At 35.4% G+C, this 12,170-nt stretch overlaps 1 protein-coding gene across 10 annotated transcripts in view; it reads left to right on the forward strand.

The window, feature by feature from the left end:
* The window catches only part of DPH6 (diphthamine biosynthesis 6), a 442,679-nt gene that overhangs the window by 82,104 nt on the left and 348,405 nt on the right, over positions 1-12,170 (forward strand). The window lies entirely within an intron of this gene.

Raw genomic sequence — 12,170 nt, forward strand, 5'->3', positions numbered from 1 at the left:
GAGTTACTGATAATTTTTTATCTGATTAACTGACACATTTAGTTGAAATCAGACACAGCCCTTAGGCTGGGCATGGATTTAATTTAAAAAGTATCAAAGGTTTGCTCTGTGTGCTATTTAATCATCATGTTTATCAGGCAAAGAAAAATTACCGGAAGGACCATAGGGAGAGGGTTATCTTAAGGAGCAGTAGCTTGGGAAATTGATAATAGCTACAAGGTAATTTACTGCTAACTTTTACATTCATTAATATAACATTTCCTGCTAATAATTACAGTGTATGTAATATACTAATTAAATTGAAAGCATTATCACTAATTTTCTTTTTGCTGAGCCCTAAGATGGCTAGATAAGAAGTGAGAATGTGAAATTGAAGAAAACCCATATAGTCACACCAATTTAAAGAATTGGTTAGTTGGCCAGTTAAAACATTTTGGAGATAGACAATGAAATTATCATGAATGTTCAGAAAACTCATTTTAGGCTGTGACAAGGAAATGAAATTTCTAAATGAGTGAAATCACTATGTACTGTAAGTCTATAAAATATTGCACTGGTCTAACCTGTAAGAGTAATACATTACCAGGAACAAGTGCATCACTACTATCCATGTGTATGATGGCACTACTCTAATGAATGAATATGCTGCACTGATGGAATACACTGATGCTATGGGGCCTTTGCAGTGCCTTTGTTTGTTATATAGCTCTTAACACTTAATAATATGAGTCATTTTTTACTTAGAAAAACATTTCATGCTATATAACAAAGTACAGTAGCTCCACATTAATATTTAAGAGAAAATCTACCCCCCATCTAAGATCCCTTAACAAAAACAACAAAAAAAGCTAAAAAAAGATTTATTTAAAATTTTGATATATAGTTATGGTATAATTGTACATTTTAATCTAGCAATAAGCCTCCAGGGTTTTTCCCCATTTTCATTAATGTTATGCATAGGGTATATTAAAAATGAAAATGACATAATCATTTCAGCTTGTATGAAAAATAAAACCTATAATTAAGAAGTCTTATCTTTGTAGCTATAATAAAGTATTATGCTACCTCTAAATGTCTTTTTTCACAATTCACAAATGTATTTGTTTTTATTTTGTTTGGTTTGGTTTGGTTTTTGAAAGTCTCACATTGTGTTCATTTATAGAACAGAAAAGTTTAGTAGTTTCTGAGGAAAGAAAATGTTATAAAAACTGAAAAGCTTTGTTAAGTGGAAATCTGCAGTCTTTTGCTACCTATATTTCCTAGATTATTTTTCTTAACACTTAGTGTTCTATAACTGTTCTATAATGAATGCTCTGAAGGCTAAGTAATGCATTGGGATTTCTCTATAATACACAATGTAACTAGTAAGTGGAACTCAATCTAAAGTCAGTCTCTCTTGTACCTGATTAATCACAGACTGTGTTTTAAAGAAAGTTCACCTTTAAGTGATACCATAGGATAGATCTTGAAAACTTTGTAATCACAAAGTTTTTATTTTTAATTTAGTTTATATTTTATATTGGGGTATAGTTGATTTACAATATTGTGTCGGTTTCTGTTAAAGCAAAGTGATTCAGTTATACATATACATATATCAATTTTTTTCAGTTTCTTTTCCCATATAGGTTATTACAGAATACTGAATAGAGTTCCCTGTGCTATACAGTAGGTTCTTGTTGATTATCTCTTTTATATATAGTAGTGTGTATATGTTAATCCCAAACTTCTAATTTATCCCTCTCCCCCACCTTTCCCCTTTGGTAACCATAAATTTGTTTTCAAAGTTTGTGAGTCTATTTCTGATTTGTGAATAACTTCATTTGTTTCATCTTTTCAGATTCCACATGTAAGTGATATCGTATGATATTTGTCTTTCTCTGATTGACTTCACTTAGTATGATCATTTCTAGGTCCATCCATCTTGCTGCAAATGGCATTATTTCATTCTTGTTAATGGCTGACTAATATTCCACTGTATATATGTACCACATCTTCTTTATCCATTCATTTGCCAATGGACATTTAGGCTGCATCCATGTCTTGGCTATATTGTAAATAATGCTGCAGTGAACATTGGGGGTGCATGTATCTTTTCAAATTATGGTTTTCTCCAGATATATGCCCAGGATTGGGATTGCTGGATCATATGGTAGTTCTAGTTTTAGTATTTTAAGGAACCTCCATACTGTTCTCCATAGTGGTTGTACCAATTTATATTCCCAACAACAGTGTAGGAGGGTTCCCTTTTCTTTACACCCTCTGCAGCATTTATTGTTTGTAGACTTTTTTTTTTAAATTTTTTTAACATCTTTATTGGGGTATAATTGCTTTACAATGATGTGTTAGTTTCTGCTTTATAACAAAGTGAATCAGTTATACATATACATATGTTCCCATATGTCTTCCCTCTTGCATCTCCCTCCCTCCCACCCTCCCTATGCCACCCCTCCAGGCTGTCACAAAGCACCCAGCCAATATCACTGTGCCATGCGGCTGCTTCCCACTAGCTATCTACCTTACTACGTTTGTTAGTGAGTATATGTCCATGACTCTCTCTCGCCCTGTCACAGCTCACCCTTCCCCCTCCCCATATCCTCAAGTCTGTTCTCCAGTACGTCTGCGTCTTTATTCCTGTCTTACCCCTAGGTTCTTCATGACATTTTTTTTTCTTAAATTCCATATATATATGTGTTAGCATACGGTATTTGTCTTTTTCTTTCTGACTTAATTCACTCTGTATGACAGACTCTAGGTCTATCCACCTCATTACAAATAGATCAATTTCGTTTCTTTTTAAGGCTGAGTAATATTCCATTGTATATATGTGCCACATCTTCTTTATCCATTCATCCGCTGATGGGCACTTAGGTTGTTTCCATCTCTGGGCTATTGTAAATAGAGCTGCAATGAACATTTTGGTACATGACTCTTTTTGAATTTTGGTTTTCTCAGGGTATATGCCCAGTAGTGGGATTGCTGGGTCATATGGTAGTTCTATTTGTAGTTTTTTAAGGAACCTCCATACTGTTCTCCATAGTGGCTGAACCAATTCACATTCCCACCAGCAGTGCAAGAGTGTTCCCTTTTCTCCACACCCTCTCCAGCATTTATTGTTTCTAGATTTTTTGATGATGGCCATTCTGACTGGTGTGAGATGATATCTCATTGTAGTTTTGATTTGCATTTCTCTAATGATTAATGATGTTGAGCATTCTTTCATGTGTTTGTTGGCAGTCTGTATATCTTCTTTGGAGAAATGTCTATTTAGGTCTTCTGCCCATTTTTGGATTGGGTTGTCTGTTTTTTTGTTATTGAGATGCATGAGCTGCTTGTAAATTTTGGAGATTAATCCTTTGTCAGTTGCTTCATTTGCAAATATTTTCTCCCATTCTGAGCATTGTCTTTTGGTCTTGTTTATGGTTTCCTTTGCTGTGCAAAAGCTTTGAAGTTTCATTAGGTCCCATTTGTTTATTTTTGTTTTTATTTCCATTACTCTAGGAGGTGGGTCAGAAAGGATCTTGCTGTGATTTATGTCATAGAGTGTTCTGCCTATGTTTTCCTCTAAGAGTTTGATAGTTCCTGGCCTTACATTTAGGTCTTTAATCCATTTTGAGCTTATTTTTGTGTATGGTGTTAGGGAGTGATCTAATCTCATACTTCTACATGTACCTGTCCAGTTTTCCCAGCACCACTTATTGAAGAGGCTGTCCTTTCTCCACTGTACATTCCTGCCACCTTTATCATGTTTGTAGACTTTTTGATGATGGCCATTCTGACTGGTATGAGGTGATACCTCATTGTAGTTTTGATTTGCATTTCTCTAATAATTAACGATGTTGAGCATCTTTACATGTGTTTGTTGGCCATCTGTATGTCTCTGGAGAAAAGTCTGTTTAGATCTTCTGTGCATTTTTGATTGCATTGTTTGTTTTTTTTTGATATTGAGCTGCATGAGCTGTTTGTATATTTTGGAGATTAATCCCTTGTCTGTTGCTTCATTTGCAAATATTTTTTTTCCCATTCTGAGGGTTGTCTTTTCATTTTGTTTGTGATTTCCTTTGCAGTGCAAAAGCTTTTAACTTTCATTAGGTCCCATTTGTTTATTTTTGTTTTCATTTCTCGTGGAGGTGGATCCAAAAAGATATTGCTGTGATTTAAGTCAAAGAGTGTTCTGCCTATGTTTTCCTCTAAGAGTTTTATAGTATCCAGTCTTACATTTAGGTCTTTAATTCATTTTGAGTTTATTTTTGTGTATGATGTTAGAGAATGTTCTAATTTCATTCTTTTACATGTAGCTGTCCAGCTTTCCCAGCACCACTTCTTAAAGAGACTGTATTTTCTGCATTGTATATTCTTTCCTCCTTTGTCATAGATTAGATGACCATAGGTGCATGGGTTTATTTCTGAGCTTTCTATCCTGTCCCATTTATCTATATTTCTGTTTTTGTGCCAGTGCCATACTGTTTTGATGACTGTAGATTTGTAGTATAGTTTGAAGTCAGGAGGCTGATTCCTCCAGCTCTGTTTTTCTTTCTCAGGATTGCTTTGGCTATTTGGGGTCTTTTGTATTTCCATACAAATTGTGCAATTTTTTGTTCTAGTTCTGTGAAAAATGACATTGATAATTTGACAGGGATTGTATTGAATCTGTAGATTGCCTTGGGTAGTATAGTCATTTTGACAGTATTGATTCTTCCAAACCAAGGACATGGTATATCTTTCCATCTGTATAATCTTCGATTTCTTTCATCAGCATCTTACAGTTTTCAGAGTACAGGTCTTTTGCCTTCTTAGGTAGGTTTATTCCTAGGTATTTTATTCTTTTTGAAGTGATGATAAATGGGATTGTTTCCTTTAATTCAGTTTTTCTTCTGTACGTTGAATATAATATATTGGGTTGGCCAAAAGGTTCATTAAGTTTTTTACATAAGATGGTTCTAGTAGTGCTTACTTAGCTGTCTTTAACATCATTCAAAACAATTTTGTTAGATTGTATTATGACAGCTGTCATATCAGTGTGCATTTAAAAAAAAACTTATCAAAATTGGCAAATCTTTGTGTAACCATTTTAATATTGAAGATAGAAGAAAAACAACATTTTCAGCATATCATGCTGTATTATTTCAAGAGAGGTAAAAATGCAACTGAAACACAAAGATTTGTGCAGTGTACGGAGAAGGTGCTGTGACTCATCGAACGTGTCAAAAGTGTTTTGTGAAGTTTCATGCTGGAGATTTCTCACTGGATGATGCTCCACGGTCGAGTAGACAATTTGAAGTTGATAGCTATCAAATCGAGACATTAATTGAGAACAATCAACGTTATACCACGTGGGAGATAGCTGACATACTCAAAATATCCAAAGCAAGTGATGAAAATCATTTGCACCAGCTTGGTCATGTTAATCGCTTTGATGTTTGGGTTCCATGTAAGTTAAGCGAAAAAAACCTTGTTGACCATATTTCCATGCGTGATTCTCTACTGAACTGTAATGAAAATATTCCATTTTAAAAACAAATTGTACATGGTTGATGAAAAGTGGATACTGTATAATGTGGAACAGAAGAGATCGTGGGGCAAGCGAAATGAACCACCACCAACCACACCCAAAGGCTGGTCTTCATCCAAAGAAGGTGATGTTGTGTATATGGTGGAATTGGAAGGGAGTCCTCTATTATGAGCTCCTTCTGCCAAACCAAACGATTAATTCCAACAAGCACTGCTCCCAGTTAGACCAACTGAAAGCAGCACTCGATGAAAAGTGTCCAGAACTAGTCAAGAGAAAACACATAATCTTCCATCAAGATAACGCAAGACTGCATGTTTCTTTGATGACCAGGCAAAAACTGTTACAGCTTGGCTGGGAAGTTCTGAGTCATCTGCTGTATTTACCAGACATTGCACTTTGGATTTCCGTTTATTTCTGTCTTTACAAAATTCTCTTAATGGAAAAAATTTCAGTTCCCTGGAAGACTGTAAAAGGCACCTGGAACAGTTCTTCGCTCAAAAAGATAAAAAGTTTTGGGAAGATGGAATTATGAAGTTGCCTGAAAAATGGCAGAAGGGGCTTCCCTGGTGGCACAATGGTTGAGAGTCCGCCTGCCGATGCAGGGGACACAGGTTCGTGCCCCGGTCCGGGAGGATCCCAAATGCCACGGAGCGGCTGGGCCTGTGAGCCATGGCCGCTGAGCCTGCGCGTCCAGAGCCTGTGCTCCGCAACGGAAGAGGCCACAATGGTGAGAGGCCTGTGTACCGCAAAAAAAAAAAAAAAAAAAAAAGGCAGAAGGTAGTAAAACAAAAGGGTGAATACGTTGTTCAATAAAGTTCTTGGCAAAAATGAAAAATGTGTCTTTTAGTTTTACTTTAAAACTGAAGGAACTTTTTGGCCAACCCAATAGTAGCAATAAACTAAAATCATCAAGTAGAAATAGCCCAATCTTTGTGCTTCTGTGTAGACTTTTAAAAAACTAAGATTTTTAGATTGTGTGTACATTGATAGTGTTGTAGCTTTCTGGTATTTGAGAATTAAATATCTTTCCTAGCATTTATTTGTACTGATTTCTTTGATAACGTGCTTTGGAAAAATGAAGCCGTGTTTCATTTATTTATTTATTTGATTTATTTGGTTTATTTGTTTGATTCAACACAGCAGGACCAAGTTACATTCTATATTCTCAGATCATCTGTTATTCCATCATCCTAACTTTATGCACAACCATATTTATTAGTTCAGCTGCTCAGTATCAGGATAATAGACACACCAAGTCTAAACTTCTTATTTACCAATGACGGACCTGAGATCTAGAGAAATTAGGAATCTTGGCTAATGACCCATAGTTAGTGATTATCAAAAATATATACCTGGTAAGATACTATTTCTATCTTAGGAACTCAACAGTTAGGAATATTTCTTACTTTTATAAATCATCTAATAATTTTTAAAATTAAAAAATACTTTTTATTAAAAATTAGTAAGCCTTCTCTTGTCCCAAATCTTTTCTTTTCACATCTTATGCACCCTTGGTTGGTATTTGCAACGATGTTTTGCTGTTTTGTTTTTATAAGATTTTTTGTTTTGTTCTTTTCATTTACTGTTTTGTATTATTCATATATCTTTTTCTCCAGCTACGTGTAAGCTTGTTGAGGGCAGAGATGGTGGCTTACATTGCTTTTTAATATTCTTTCCAGGTTTCTTTTGGTTCATGTTATAATTTATTACTATTTTTGCTCTGCCACTCTTACCCCTCTTCTTGACTGTCTTTTTTATCCAGTATTTTCTGTGTTAATTTCAAGTTACTCTGATGAATTATGTGCAGAAATTAACACTATTAAAATGTTAACATCTGCAATTCTGGCAAAATACAAAATGCTTCAAAGCAACATTAAAATTCCATTTTTCATCAAATGCATCAAAAAATTTTGGTTTTCTGTAAGTGACCTCAGAATATCAAAGACTTGAACTAAGAAATATATAATTCAGCTTAATCAACATGTCCCCAATAGCATTGCAGTCTCTTTAATTGTAACTGCGTGTCATCTTAGTCAATACTCGGTCTAGAAAGACCTTGACAGGTTTGGGATACTGGTTCTGATTAGGTTCTCCAGTTTTATGATTTCCAAGGGCCTTCGATTGCAGAGAGTTCAGGGAAACTAAATAAACATTGATGTTTATAGATTCTGAAACCATAGCTGATCTTAAGGTTTATTTCCATATCTGCCCTACAGCTGATACTGACCCTGAAACTAGAAAATCACACCACCAATTTCTTGGATGTATGTATGGAAAGAAGACTTATAAAAGACTGTTTCCATGTTTTGTTTAACTCTCTTTCTCATCCTATCCCTATTCTATGCAATATTTAATGTTTGGCAGCTAGAACCAGGATAATATACTTTACTAAGTCTGTTGTTGCAGTACTTCATTATCTAGATGCAGGGATGAAGCTGGAAGGAGAGAGAAAATCAAGAATGGTGGTAGCTGTTTAAGTTTTTTCTCCCAAGTGTGAGCAGGTAGCATGAGGGGCAGTATTCTAACTACTCCCCTCATAGGACTGGGCCTTGATGTCCCAACTCTTGATATCAAAGATCTTCTGAATGAAGACCTTTATTATTTTATTTTTGCATTTATTTTTTATTTATGCATTCTTTTCTGATGCAGTTATGGAGCTAATATTCATTAATTAGAGAATTCTGGTGTATTGATGATTAATAACATTGAAAAAAATCTTTAATTATTTAACTCTACATTTATATAGTATTCCAGTATGGTTTGAGAGAAACCCTGTTTGGCTGGTGGTCAGCATTCTTTTTCCTCAGCGTTGCTAAAATGAATAACTAAAAGATGATCTACCAAGAAAAATTGGCAAATAGATCTGTGCTTTGACTTAATTAGCCTAACCATGTGCAGACCATTGGTGGGTTAACCTTAAAAGAATTCTGAAAACTACGGTCTCTGCCTTGAAACTATAATGGTATGTCTGTTGGTGGCTTTTTTTTTTTTTTTTTTTTGAGTTTATCAAGGGCAAAGAAGAGTTAAGAATGTAACTGGTCTTCAGTATTTGCTTCTCCTTTGTGTAATTCCATATGTTTATGTGACAACATTCTGTTAGAGTTTTAAACCTAGTGACTCTATAGTTGTAACAGCACTTCAGGCAATAATATGTAGACCAAGGCTAATTGGAATTTTTCCCTTGAATTTTTCTCTCTCTTAAAGAGGGGAAAAAATTAACTTGGTTTGGAAATCAGTTTCCTGCCAAATTTGCTAAGGGCAAAAAGATTCAGAGGATTTTGCTGTTGAAGTTGCTCTTAATCTTGTTTCTTTATTGAATAGGCAATGCATTCACCTGGTTCAAAATTCAGAATGTTCAAAATGTTCATAGGGACCTCCGATTTGTAGCCAAATGGGACAGAAATTGTGAGTAACCTGGGGACCTACTACTTGCGATTGGCATCTGAAGGAGGTGTGGGGGCAGTCTTGTAGGACTGAGCCCTTAACCTGTGGGATCTAATGCTATTTCCAGGCAGATAGTGTCAGAGTTGAGTTAAATTGTAGGACACTCCGCAGGTGTTGCAGAATTGCTTGATGTGGGACAACCCTCCCCTGACATTGGTGTCAGAAGTGTTGTGAGTGTGGTAGTAGTGTGAGAGTAAAGGAGAAACACAGGAGGAACTGGGTTTTGTGTAACATAATGATTATGTTATTACTGATCAAAGCTTTTATTTTCATTTCCTTAATGAAAAGAAAACATAACGGAATGTTGGGAGACCTGAGTCCTTTTCCTGATAATGATTTATTTGGTGAACCTTATGTAAATCAAAGCACTTGCTTCATTTTTAAAGCTGGCACCGTGAGTTTTCTTTCCCAGGATTGTTACCAAACTTTATGTAAAAATGAGACAACTCCTGTTTGCTGAGTGACCTACATGGTGTTTATTAATTAGCATATATAAACATGGATTCTCTTTCTATTCCTGACTTCTGGCAAAGTATTCTGTAGTTGAAATTGATCATCTTAAAGACCATTCCTCCTAAATTTCTATTTTGGGTATAGTCAGTTAAAGTTGCTTCTCTCAATTTCGGGATTAGTATCTAAGAGAATCAAAAGAAAAGAACATTTCAAATAGAGCTGGTAGCCCACCGTTCTTAACCATTTATATGGTGATGCTGGAAACCACCAAAGTTTATGTTATATTACTATGTCTTATTTATTAAGGTTGATTATTCTAGCAAGACTTTGCTAGACAGTAAGGTCATTAAGGTAAAGATGATGTCTGTATAATGTTTTATCTGTAGTGCAGAGCATGTAGGAACTCGATTATTTGTTGAATAATCTACTGAGTGAAAAAAAATAGTGTGTTGGGATTTGTCTCTTGCTGATTTTTAGACATTTTACTTTCATAAGTAGTTTTTTTCTTTTTAAAAACATTTTCTTAAATGATTACATACTGTTAAGGTCATTGTACAGGTCCTGGGCCTCTGCCTTCATATCTGTTTTTTTTGCTCCTTCCAGACCCTGCTTGGTATTCCAAGGGGACTTAGTGGGCTTAGATTCCAGAGCTCCCAGTAGCTGGCATTCCCTTAGATAGGAGCCACTGGGGAGATTAAGGTCAGAAGGAAGTGAGAAACCCTGGTTCTTCCCTTTTTCTCTGCCTAGGTGGATTTTGTGCTATGGCTGGCTTGCCTCTTGCTTAGCTCTTATTGGACAGGCCCACTGAGGTTCCAGCTTCCACCAGGTACTTGGTTCCTGGGCTCTGGAAAAGTCCTCCCTTGTCCCTTCAGCCTAGGGATAGTAACTGTTTTCTGCTATTGCTGGTTCCTGGGTTCTCTCGCAATGCTCTGTTTGGCTTCTCAGTTCTGTAACCTGTGTAATTAATTCCCTGTACCTTTCTTTAAATTCTCAGAGTGCTTTTTTTTTTTCTACTTGTACTTTGACTGATACAGTCATCAAAGGCTAATTTTATAAAGTATAACTTTAATATTGCTAAATAAATTAGTCATCCTTTTACTTTTGTCATTGTAGGATCTATAGAAATGACTGAATTCTCATGTACTTTTTTGATGATTGAATGTAAGACACTATACTGGGTGCCTGTGGATGCCAACAGAATCAAACAGAGTTTGTTGTTATTTTATATATATATATAAATGACATGTAAAATGCCTCAAGAAGTGTACAGAGTAAGAGGTATAAAGGGGTGAAAGGCAGAAGAGATCACCTCTGATCAGAGGGATCAGGCAAGGCTTCATGGTTTGTGAAGAATGAGTAGGATTTCATTTAGTGGAGATTGGGGCTAGAGGATTGGTAGAAAATTGCAAATGGAAAGAAGAGTAGGATAGGAAATTAGTACATTCAGTCTAAATAGAAGATACATAAAGGATTTATGTAAATAAGTGTAGATTAGAGAGAGAAATGTATTTGGCTGATAGGGAAGTGTGAAGGGATTGCTTTTAGGAAGATAAATCTGTTAGTTGGATCAACTGGAGGGAGAAGAAATTAGAGGTAGAGAGAGCAGTGATGGCTCCATTGCTGTTATTCTAGGGAGAGCTGAGAGGATCTGAACTAGTACTAACGCAGTGAAATGCCTAATTTGCCATACCTAGTGACTAGATATGGGGAGTCTTTCTAGTCTCAATGTCTGTCTGGCTCCAGGTGAGCACCCACAGAGGGTGGAGAGTCTAAGGTCACTTGTACATTTTGAAGCTGGGTGATGTTAGTGACAAATACAGAGAAATGAGAACATAAAGGAGGTTAATGAGGAAATATTTGTATTGCTCTATGATTATTTGAGCACTTTTCCATATGTTATACTAGTTGCCTCACACAACCCTATGAACTAGATTACCATCTTTATTTTATGAAGAAACTATGCGTATAAGAGTTGAGATTTGTACAAGATTTTGTTATTTGGTATGTTGTAAAGCTGAGTATTTTAACTCAGGTCTTCTCTTTTCCTGTTTTCTTTTTTTAATAATGGACTTTATTAGCTTCCTTGATCACATTTAAAATCATATATTCTTTTGACCATAAATCACAGCTTCTATGGTAATTATAATAAGGTTAATTTTGGACATGTTTTTAAAGGAAAATTAGAAACTTTTAAAAAAGTTTTTCTTCTGAGAGTACAATTATTGAGGTAAAAGTAAGTTTTCTCATTTTGTTTTACTTTTTGGAGGATACTCGTACTTTTAGAGATTATGAAGCTACATACATTTTCTTATGGTCGTGTCATTCTTGACCTGGATAGCATTTCTGTATGTTAGTAGAAGTAAGACTGAACTCGGAAATGTTATTTCAAATTCTGATTTTCATGGTGGTGCCACCACTATGTTTTGTGAACTTGTAATACTAAACATTATGTATCCCTCCTTAATCCTACATTCTCTTCTAGTAATTGCACCATCTCTCTACAACAGATCTTTTTGGAATATTTATATATATTTATTTTCTTTCTCCTTGCCCATTCTATTATGCTGCTTCAACTTAGTTCCCATCAACAGCAATGCATTACAACTTCTCTTCTTAAGGTCAGTAACAACTAAATCCAGTGGACACATTTTATTCTTTTTCACTCCCAATCTTTGGGAACTTGTAAACTTTTCTTCTTTGACCTTGTCTTCTGTGATATCCTCCCCTCCTAGTTTTCCTTCTGTTTTTCTGTCCTTAGCTTTCT

This window comes from Globicephala melas, chromosome 2 (genome assembly GCF_963455315.2).
Source record: "Globicephala melas chromosome 2, mGloMel1.2, whole genome shotgun sequence".
Taxonomy (NCBI): domain Eukaryota; kingdom Metazoa; phylum Chordata; class Mammalia; order Artiodactyla; family Delphinidae; genus Globicephala; species Globicephala melas.